This window comes from Pinus tabuliformis, chromosome 2_1 (assembly GCF_031772625.1).
Source record: "Pinus tabuliformis cultivar Carrire ecotype Pingquan chromosome 2_1, CPIR1, whole genome shotgun sequence".
Taxonomy (NCBI): Eukaryota; Viridiplantae; Streptophyta; class Pinopsida; order Pinales; family Pinaceae; genus Pinus; species Pinus tabuliformis.
Window position 1 is genome coordinate 295033025 of NC_142299.1, and position 12188 is coordinate 295045212.

Below are 12188 nucleotides of genomic sequence, written 5' to 3' on the forward strand. Positions count from 1 at the left end.
CTTAGTGATCATCCAGTTAACTGATCAATCTACCCAAGATAGTTAGGGCATGCAGAGAAGTCGAGTTCCCTAAGGTTGGTGGAGATTCCGAGGAAGTTTTAATTTCTTGTAGCTCACACAGTTGCAAAAACTTACTATAACCATAGTGGAGGAGGTAGCTTGAGTAGGAGCTTCTTGTGAAATTGGAGAGGGAATGATTGTTGGTAGAATTAATAGCCTACCAGCAGTTTGTTTTGCACCACACTTCAATGTTTTGGGCAAGGTTTTTGAGGGTGGATAATTTTTTTTGATACTTTTTGGTCATGCACGTCCTCACTAACTATCTTGGGAGGTCTGTAATAGTTCCTTGCATGCATGTCCTCACTAAATATGTTTTGGGATGTCTATACTAGTTCCTTGAAAATTCCTGTTTGTCAAGGCTTAACTACTTATGATCTTAGGTGCTCACAACAGTCTGACAGTTTATGGCACTCTCCAAATCACCATTCTTGGAAGGATCCAACAAAATGACTTGAGAGGAAGATGAGAAGGGCACACTCTTATTGAAACTAACCTAGAACTAATGGAATGGGTTGGTCCCAATGGTTTTAGAGTTGTACTAGTCTAATTTGGTGGTTCAAATTGGCTAAGGTTGGTCTTGTATTGAACTAACCTTAAAACACCAAAGTAACTAATTCTCTACTAAACTGACTGATTCTAAAGAATGTAGTGCAACATAGAATGTAGTTGTGCATATTAATCCAAAGTTCTTATGAACTTTACCATGTTCATAAAATTATTGTTGTTCTCAACCTATTAATTTATCAATTTAACTTTGAGGACCAATAAGATAATTGATGGTCTTATTTGACCTCTTCCCAAGGTAGACAAACCATATCATTGATATTATTCATACAATATCTTTTTTCCATTCATTTATTTGATTCATATTTCCAAGATTTGAAACTAATGCGAGCATTAGTTTATAAACATTAAATGCTACCTATAACCATTAAAACACTGACCATAACCATGGAAACACTGAAGAGGGACAGATGGTTGTGTGCATGTTGGTGTGGTGTATAAGGAACAAGACACTTTTTAGTCTTCTTATTCTTCTCCTGAGAAAAATCAGCAACTACCTTCAGATTTAGTTGCAACTTCAGACTTCTTAGCAGGGTGCACAACCTCTCCTCTACTTTAGCTTGACAGCCCAACTTCAACCAAGTATGCTAAGAAAAATTCATATTTTGATTCTTGTAGTTCACTTATCCATTAAGTAGAGCACTTACTGGAACAAAATACCATTATGGGGATATTCCATTCTATTTCAACAAGTTATATGATGTGGAACTATCCAAATAGAGAAAACAAAAGCTTTTTCACACTTATCAACTCTCCAGTTTTATTAACCCTTCAATCTTGTCTTCATGCAATCAAGGTTTAAAACAAAGCCAGACCTAATCCACTCCCATAAGGCATCATAGCCTATATGGGAATCTCTAAACCCACCCCATTGGAGGTGTCAATCCTGATTTCATGCATCTATTGGACTCAAGACTAGCTTGCATATTGATTAGTCAACTGATATATCGAACTTATCCTCACGCAAGCGAATTGGAATAGACTAGAGGTCATGCAAATGCTGAAATGAAGGTGTCTTGGATGGTGGATTCCATGCACCAATCCTATCTCATGTTGTTGTTTTGGTACTTGCAGTATCATTTTAATGAAATGAAACACTAACCTTCAAATAATCAAAATAACCATTTGCGATGTCAACCTTGTCAATATTATAACTTCATTTGTACTCTTATCACATGCTTATGTCTTTTCTTCATTGTTGTAATGCAATCAATTTAGTGTTTAGTTAGAATTCATCACCATAACAAAAACCATAGCAACTTTTAACCTTTAAGCCTAATTATTTCCAACACTAGGATAATGTTGTAATTTGCTCTAATATCATCTGTAACAAACCCAACACCTTGAGTGTTATCCAAGCGATGGGGTCAACTTCTTTGGAAACACACAAAGGGAGAGAGATATTATCACTTTAAAAGTTAACTTCCTTACGATAATGGATATGGGTATCACTTGAGATGAACCCAACACCTTGAGTGTTATCGAAGCGATACGATCAACTTATCTCAAAACACACAAAGAGAGAGAGATATTATCACTTTAAAGTTAACTTCCCTGCAATAATGGCTACAGGTATCACTTGAAGTGTCATTTATGTAGTGATGTAGAGTATAGTGTCACATAGACCAAGTGATGTAGGATACGGTTGAAAGGCTAGGTTAACTCAAGGGTTGGGCACCGAGACTAGTGGATTGGTTCCTAGGGGTCTTGTAGCACCTGAGGGAGGTCTGTAAAGAGTTGTTTCGTCGGTTCCACTTCCTTAACTGCACTTAGGGAGTTTAATCATATCATAGTAACTCTTCATCACATGTTTACCCCGGTGGACCGATTATCACGGGTAAATGTGGGAGGAGGGCATTACATAATATAAATCCTTTATTCAAGTAGAAGCTTGTGTATTTATTTGTCTTATGTTTGCATGCTTATAATTTCCTCTAACTAATAAGAACTTATCTCCACTTCATCATGTAAGAAAATTGTATCCTGATTTGTGCAATGACCCACTCAATCATGCTAGACAGAGGGTCATGACTTTTCTTACAGATGCTTGTTTACAAAGGGAGACCCCTCTTGACTCTTTTAATGCAATCTCTACTCACAAGTATATGAAATATATTGGATGACTATATGGATGACTATCAAATTATCACAATAGATTAACTTGATTGTGTGGATGTTTGTCTTCCACACTATGTTATTTGTCTTTACTGGACATATTATTTATATGCAAGATGGATATTTTATTTCCCCATGGTATGTTGGTTTCTCTTGGATGTACTTTCAATGGTAGTTTTGGTGCCATTGACAAAAAGTGTGGTCCTTGGTGCTCCTCCAATTGACCAACGTACTTAACTGGTTCCTTCTTTTAGACTACAGCCAAAAGACCCAATTACCAGGTTGTCGAACAATGTTGGTACTTGTACTATATTGTTCACTAAAATAACCTTTATTGCTACTATATTGTTGCAATTTTTTTACTCTTGGCTAATTCAATTTCTTTATTTCCTCTTGCCCCAACTTAGATACATATGTGTCACGTTTTCTTGTGAGATTTTAGTTATGAGATGAAGTAATAAACATACATATTTGTGAACACTAGGAAATCTACTAGGTTGCAATTGTGATCAAACAATGTTGTGTCCAAACTTTATTTAATTTTCCCATGATATCATATGCATGATTTAAAAGTAAATACATATAGATAAACTAAGTATGATATTCTAATATACTGTCAAATGTTCTGTGATGGTCTGTCTCCAGGGCCGATGAATAGTTTGAATGTTAAACATCAAACTTCAGTAGTGGTTGAACTTATTTTATAGTTTTTTGCACTTGAATTTAATTGGTGGCAAGGAAGGACATGGATTGCAAAGGCTTCCTTTTGAATGTGTGACCTGGATTTAATTGGATGTGATCCAATGGCTAGGAATTTGTTTTTTGTTGATCCATGTGCTTTGGTCTATTTTAATGGGAAATAGAATGGGTTGCATGTCATTTATTGAAGTTATTGAGTTGGGTGTCATTTATTGAACATAGTGGGTTTAAATGTTATTGGGTTGGGTGTCATTTATTGAACACAATGAGTTTAAATGTTGAACAACATAGGAATTATGGTTGACATAAATTCACTTTTATTATGTGTAGGTATGGACATTTATTTGGGATACATAGCTTCAGTTCTCATGAGTGGGGGTTGACGTGACTGCTACTTTGTACTTCTAGAATAGACCATTTTGGAAGGATTTATGGTTTTATCTATTTTCTAGTTCGGTCAATATGATTTGTACTCTTAAGTATCAAGATACTATTTATGGATAGTTGTGGGCCCAGTCAATGTTTGGGGAAATTTTGGACATAAATTAAAACATATTTGCACTTAATATTATTTACTTTTGTTTAAATATTGGTGGCACAAGTCTCAACTTGTGGTTTGGTGGGACTAGTACTATATCAATTACTGGTCCCTGCACAACATTAGACATCTCTCCCCTAGATGTGGGATACAAGATGGTTTTTCATGTGAAAAGAAAAACACTATGCTAGCCTACCAGATACTTGTGTTCATGTGAAAAGAAAAACACTATGCTAGCCTACCGAATACCCATGTTGATGTGTCACATTGTTGATCATGTGGATGTATGGGCAATGAGTTGTTTCATTGTTGAAGATGCAAAGGGTGCATATTTTCCACATTATATGTAAATGTAAAAAACATGTATTTAAATGTGTTATATTCAAATGCTAAATTTTCGTATATTAGTATCTATCTATCATTTTAATAATGTTTTCCCATTAAAGATTCAGAAAATTCTATTTATACATTTTTTTAAAAGTACAAATTCCTAGTGCCGTTGTGAAGTAACTAACACCAAACGTGTTTCAAAATTTACAATATATTTTTACGTGTTTCATTTGGTGATGCATTCCTTACCGTGACGAGAGACCTCATATTTTTCAGCCAAATCCCTAGCCATCATGATTTTTCACCCAAATCCCTAGCCCATTTTTCCATTGATACCTAATTATTCCATTTCTCTCACTCAAGACTAATTATACTAGCATAGATCCATCTTAACCACAAATCTAACTTGAGAAGAGAAGGATCAAATTTCATATGACTAATTATACTAGCACAGATCCATCTTAACCACAGATCTAACCTGAGTAGATAAGGATCAAATTTCATATTGTGTAAACTTATTTGAGAGTGCAAAAAACAACCTAATTCATCTTTTGTTATTGATATATTTTTAAATATATGTCAATGTTAATTAATATTAAAATATTTTATTGATAACCTACATTGGATATTTCATTTTATACAACATTAAAATATTTTCTTTTAACAAATTTGTTTCTATATATAGATATATATGAAGTTGATGTGACATATTAAATATCTTGCATATCTTTTTGTACTTCTAATTACTTTACATGAAATTATATTAGGTTATATGGACAATTAATTAAATAAGCATAACAGTTTTTTCATTTTTATTATAGTCGACATTGTTTTTCTATTTAGGAATGGATATACTTATACATTGCCTTCACATTGGATATTGGACTATCGAATGAGCATATAGACTCAACAATTTTTTTATTTATTAAATATTAAATATTATAAATTTCAAAGAGAAAATTAGATATATAATTTTGAATTTTCCACACAAATATTTTAACTTTTTATCTTTTTGGTTTATTAATTTTTCCCTTTTCATGATAATTATTCTTCTTCTCATGGTTTTTTTTGAAGGTCATAAATAAATATATAAAAAAAAACTCATAAATAAATATTAATATCATTTTTTTCTTTAACTATGGAGGGTCTTTCATTATTCTTTTTTCTCATAATAATAAAGAAATAATATTTTTTAAGTATTATTTTGCTAATATATGAAAGTTGTTAAATAAAAAAATGATAATGAAAATAGTTAATTAAAAATATAAAGGTTAAATAACTTATCATCGATTGAATTGTGTTTTATTGGTCCCAAGTCACTGTACCATGCGCACGATCTCGATCCAGATCCAAATTCAAATTCTGGTTTGGTATACAATCATTATATGTATGGTTAAAAGATATTATATCCACCACAGATCGTTTCACGGATCCCATGTTCCCGATATCACTCCTTGAACAACGCATATTGATGCAATACACACCAGCATTGTATCACAAATATACCTCACCAATTTTGAGTGTATTTGGGCTCTGAAATGTACACCTCAAAATTAACGTTGGTTATTATCACGTCTTTTAAAATGCGTAATGGGTTCTCAACCACATACATTTTTCAATTATCATGGTATATCTAAATACTCACAACCAATACTATTTCGCGCAGGTTCCATATTAATATTTGCTTCAGGTAAAAATCCTTAGTCATTTACGGGTGCATTGGAAAATATTCCATGGAGGACAGAGAGCTATCTGTCAAACTTAAATGCTGTTATTGATGTTCTTACACCTGGCTATGGCATTAACTCCCGCCAGCTCGATCACGTGATGAGGGTGTGGTCGTTGCACCCTCTACCACTGCGCCTCGGCTCTTCCCCAGATCGACGGTGCGGAGTCATGGAAGCCCACCCGAGGTGAGGCTTGCTCGATACGACACTCAGCTAGTCGCACCATTGTGGTTTGCCAAGGCATTGTGTCCCGGCCTTGCTACAGCTTCACTCTCCTACCTAGTGCCGAGCACTCGCAGAACTTTGCTGGGATGACGAACGGCTAGAGCCCTGAAGCGTAGCCAGGCTCCGGATCAACTCAGACCAGTTCATTTCTAAATGATGGTTGCCCTGAGGTAATTGTTCACTATGCTGTTTGCTAAAGTGTTTGATGTTCTTGATTTCTGTTCGGCCGAGCTCCTAATGTGCCTCGGCTTGTCTCTGTTTGCTAGGGACAAGGTTTGCGGTTTCCTCCAGCAAGTCGTGCAAGGGCGCAGGAGTGGCTGCCCAGCTTTCAGGGTCTCCTCCGCTAAGAGCTCAGTGAACCGGTATGTACCCATGGTTTCCCGCAACTTCCTCTGGTTATCTAATTGCCCTACAGTAAGTAGTGCAGGCTTCATAGCGTGAAGAGAACATTTTCCTGTTATTATTATATTTTTTTTTCCTTAATTGAGATGGCACTCTGGCCCAGCCCTTACAATTGTTTTATTTGTCGAATGCACAGAGGGTTTGGCCGATGTTGGGCCTAGCAGGCCTGCCAACTTCGGTATGGTTTGGGAAATTTAGCCCTTGCAAGGGTTTGAACAGTCAACTATGTTTTTATGAGCCTCGAGCTCTCTTGCAACTTGCTATGTGAATCATTGTTAAATAATGTTGGTTTCAAGTTAATTTTCCTTGAGGCATTTTGATGGCTTCCTAGTTCACAAACTAGCCATGCCTGTTATGATTATTTGAATGCTCCAGTTCATGCGAATTTATGTTTATTTATATGCCAGTTTTTGAATTGTTGAATGGTCTTTACGGCCGGAGTTCTGTGGCAGGGGATGAGCGCTTTCCTTACAGCGTCTCACCATAACCTAGACAGTCTTAATGTATGCACCCACATCAGGGTTTCTGAACTGTTAAAATTATGATATTTCCAAGACTACAACAAAGCATTTTATAACTGTTTATATGTATTATGATTTTAAGCATCCCTGGGTTTGGTCAGCAGGGTTTTCATTTCATAATGCTTCTCATAATGTTTATCATTGCATACAACATTTTATAATGTTTGAATGAATGGCATAGTGCTCACCGCATGATGACAAGGGTTTATGCTTCACAGGGTTTGGGCTTTTAGTTAATTCTTGCTCGTAAATTTACAGAATTAGCTCCTAAATTTTGCATTCAGAGTCGAGTTTACTCTTTAGTACATACTCTTGGATTTATCTGTTTAGCATGTATATTTGGTGAGTACCGTGCAATCTTATGGGTTTTACTGCTTGCTCGAGAGAGCGGCTAAACTCTGGCCACAAAGTTCGCATACCCTCGCGGTGGTGACTACATTACACAGTTTTCTGTAAATGCTAAAGTTTATTTTCATCCCAACGGAACTAGGCTCACTGCAAGCATGAACAACATGTCATTCGTATTGCCCAGTGTCGCCCTCCTCCAAGCTTATTATTTCGGTATTAATGGCGTGTTTTTGACGGATTTTCCATCAAAACCTCCCCTTAGATTCAACTATACAGGGGACAATATTCCCAAAAGACTTTGGGCTCCTGAACTGGCGACAAAGGTGAGAGTTGTCACCTACAACTCAATAGTACAACTGGTGTATCAGATAACAAACATCTTAGTGGCAGAGAACCATCCGATGCATCTCCATGGTTACGATTTTTACGTGGTGGGACAAGGTTTCGGGAACTATAACCCAATAACCGACCCGCTTAAGTTTAATCTGGTTGATCCTCCACAGCGCAACACCGTCATCGCTCCAATAAGTGGGTGGGTTGCCATAAGATTCAAGGCTGACAATCCAGGTATATACATACATAAACTCATTTGCTCTTCAATTTGATTATTATCCTGCCGATTTTATTCCCAAATTACAGCTCGCTCGATATTAAATGCAAATTATCTTCGTTCTTTGGACAGGAGTGTGGTTTCTACACTACCATTTAGACGACCATTTAGCGTGGGGATTGAATATGGTGTTCCTAGTGAAGAACGGTCACGGTAGCAATACCAACTCCAAGGCATGAGGCGTCCAAATGTAGCTAGCCATGGTATGCCAGGTTGTGGTATGAACTGTGCTCTATGTGGTGGTTTGAATGGTGATTTTAAGAGGACTACTGATGGCCAGTGAGTTCATGTATTTATCACTGAGGTAAAAATCACTGATTGAATGGTGTTCACTTCAATAAAATACAAGAAGTTAATTATGCAAAATCGTATTGTTGATTTTAGCTTGTGTGTTAATGATTTGTTGAGGAGCAATATATTTTCTCCCTTATGGTATCTTCATTTCCTTTGTGAACCTGCAGTGGATGTTGGAGAATACGTTCAGGAGGGGTCAAATGGAGCTTGTTAAAGGGCTGGTATGTTTAAATTGAGATGTTGCTTCACTACTAGTGATGCATATAAGTTTGAGCATGTTGAACTGTTTTGTTTTACTTGTTTTGTGCATGATTGTTGCATTTGGATTTTGTCTAGTGAGATGTTGTTAAAGACCTCTATTATCATCCCCAAAGCCCAACCAGTCTTTCTGAGAAGACACGGGTAATGCAAAATTGTATTTGCTTGGTAGTGCCAGCCTTGGTGTTGGCAAGAACTATTGTTATCTAGTTTGATGCCCCACTGTTCTCTTTTATTTCTAGTATCTTGTTACCTAGAGATGGAGGACACAATTACCATTATAGAAGAAAGTTTTTCCTAAATTTTGTTTCTTCTTTCTCTTTGACGAAAGGAGGGTCATCGACAAGCAGCAACAGGAACCACCAGAAAGCTCTCGAATACGTAAACTCCATTCCGGAACCGTTCCGTGAGAAGAGTGAAGATAGAAAGACTAGCCAAGAAAACCAGCCCTCAAGGCATTGCATTGCAGAATGAGGAGATCTTCTCCTACAATGGGGCCAAAACAAGAGGCCTCGTGGTTATAGAGCAGAATACAGAAGTGTGGTTGAAGAATCTTCTATTCAGGCTAAGAAAATTATTCGGATAGATAGACATAATTGGTAATTAAAAGTATTAAAGGAATTAAAAACTTAATTTTATGAATCTAGGTTTAATAAGCAAAGTATTAAAAGAAATAGAGATGTTTAAAAAATATATATAATATTATCATAATTTTGATTTATTTATTATTATTATGTTTCTATTTATAATTCTATGTTTCCCTAATATTATAAATCTGTTCCATCTAGTAAACTGCAAATGCACCTAACTACACTTTATATAATCAATAGAATTTTTTATTTTTTTTTGTGAAGGATGGTGGGTTTATAATCAATTCCTATAGAAAACCCAGTCCATCATGTTGTTCAGTTTGTAGTTTTCTTATACAAATGATTCTGTCTTTGCAAATTTCAGTTTTGCTAGATAAATTGGTATTATGTTGAGAAAGAAAAGGTGCACCTTGCATTGAAATTGAGTATCTGAGAGCTAATTTTTTCTATATTGTGCTGGAATGAGAAAATAATGCTTAAATTGTTGGTGATGTTTATAACAGGAAATGAAACATCTCTAGCACTCTACTTATCCCCTATGTAAGTATAGGGCACCCTTTGCTACCAGTGCTATTGTTTCTTTTCTTTGTTTTTTCTTGTGGCAGGCTGCTTCCTTTTTTAATGTTTACTTTATTTCTGAGTGAAATTCTATGCAGTTTTGATTGATCTGACAGGCCTGATACTGAAATTCTGAATTGCAGGTCAACATTCTAGAGAATATACAAGTTCAAGTCCACGAAAGAGTACTCTGGCCTTCCTTATGTGTTCACCCTATTCAATTGCTATGTTGGGCTGCTCTATGGGAGCCCCTTCGTCAAACCCCATAGTACCATGATCCTCACAATCAATAGTGCAGGCTTTGTTTTGGAAACATTTTATCTCATGTCCTTTCTAACTTTCGCTTTGCCAAAGAGGAAGGTATCAAATTTTTTTTAGCACACATTCTTTGTTTCCTAAAATTTAAGTCTTTGGAAATTGCAAAAATGTATTATAAATGTAAGTCCCAACTCTAGCCTGAATTTTAATGTTTGGAATAGATTTGCAAATATTCTCACCCTTGTTTTATAATTCCCCTTTAAATATCATTAATGGGGAACTGAAATTATATATATGTATTGTGTGGAAGATTCCTGCTTATTATCTTACGAATCTATTCCAGGTGAGAATGATACGGGCTAGCACACATTCAAAATGATTTTATTTATTTATTTTTAAATAATTTTTTATATTGTCTCTAGAGAGACAATAGTTTGAATTATGGACATTTATTTTTTTTTAAATAATTTTTTATATTGTCTCTAGAGAGACAATAGTTTGAATTATGGACATTTATTTATTTTTAAATAATTTTTTATATTGTCTCTAGAGAGACAATAGTTTGAATTATGGACATTTATTTTTTTTAAATAATTTTTTATATTGTCTCTAGAGAGACAATAGTTTGAATTATGGACATTTATTTATTTTTAAATAATTTTTTATATTGTCTCTAGAGAGACAATAGTTTGAATTATGGATATTTATTTTTTTTTAAATAATTTTTTATATTGTCTCTAGAGAGACAATAGTTTGAATTATGGACATATTGTCTCTATAGAGACAATATGTTTTTAATCTTAGCTATTGTCTCTAAAAAGACAATAATTCTTGTCTTTATAGAGACAATAATAATATGTGTTCTATATTGTCTTTATAGGGACAAATTTTTGAGACATTATATTTTGAGACACCCACTTAAAGAGATTATTTGAGACAATACACAAATTTCTTTTTGTGTTAAGTTAAGACAATTGACTCAAATATTGTCTTAAAACCCCCCTACATGTAGTAGTGAATCTTGAGTTTTGGACGTTGTGGGCCATGTAAACAAGGATCAAAAGATATGTGGTGAGCACGAGTGATGTGTAGTTCTTGGTTAAGAAGCTGCATGTAGTGTGAAGAGCCTGCAACGGACCCGTGGTTCGAGTTGTCAGCTTGCATGAATTTGCGTCGTGGACCTGAGTGCGGGATGAATTCTTTGGTTTCATTCGTTACATTCATGGGCAAACAAAAAACGAGCAGATTCATTGTTGTATGGAAAATATTGCAGATTTGTTGGAATGCTTGAAGAGATAAGACCTGACATACCTGTGTGTTGAAATTTAACATGATATGGAGTCACCCTGCGCAGCGGAAGCGTGCAAATCATTATGGTTGTTGCACCACTAGCTGGTTCTGCAAATGTTGTTGTCTGCGGAGGTGCTTGTGCACACCAGCGATGAAGTTGTCAGTAGAAGTGTCTAGGGTGATCACTATTTAAGGGTTTTAAGGGGTTTCACGCTTAATTCTGAACGTATAAGGGTTTTAGGAGTGTTTACGCTTAATTTTAAGGCGAAATCGGTGCAGATCTAGAGTTTTCTAGAGTTCAACTGGATGGAGAGTGGGTTGTTGTGTTATTGTTTTTGTTTGTAAATAGTGGTCAAAAGTCATGTTGGGCAGAGATATAAAAATATGATGTTTGGTTAACATGAAAGTTATTTTTATGTCTTGGAATTATGGATAAAATTAATGCGTCTTATTGAGCTTAGCTAACTCAATTTAAGTAATGTTATTTTGTTCGAATTCACGACTCTAACAAATGACAACATGTTAAGCATGGAGTTCCAAGATTTAATTGACAAAGTAAAATATGTCTAAGATGTAAAACGAGCAGCGACAACGATTAAACGATGATGGACAACTAGGTGAAAGTTAGAGTGAATTTGTTTGTGTTTGTGGAATAGACTCTCTTATGTTGTAATGTGAATCACATGTGTAAGCAAGTCTATGATGTTTTGTAGTGGTCTTTGTAATGTATGTACCTGGTAACTCCAAAATTTGAAGTTGTGGTGTAAGCCTTGTAAGGCATGTCTACCCCATATAGTTCGT

General features: G+C 35.3%; 1 pseudogene; it reads left to right on the forward strand.

Annotated features, from left to right (window-relative positions):
• The first annotated feature begins 7684 nt into the window (after window positions 1-7684).
• LOC149199964 (laccase-12 pseudogene) lies at window positions 7685-8318 on the forward strand (annotated as a pseudogene).
• The last annotated feature ends 3870 nt before the right edge of the window (window positions 8319-12188 follow it).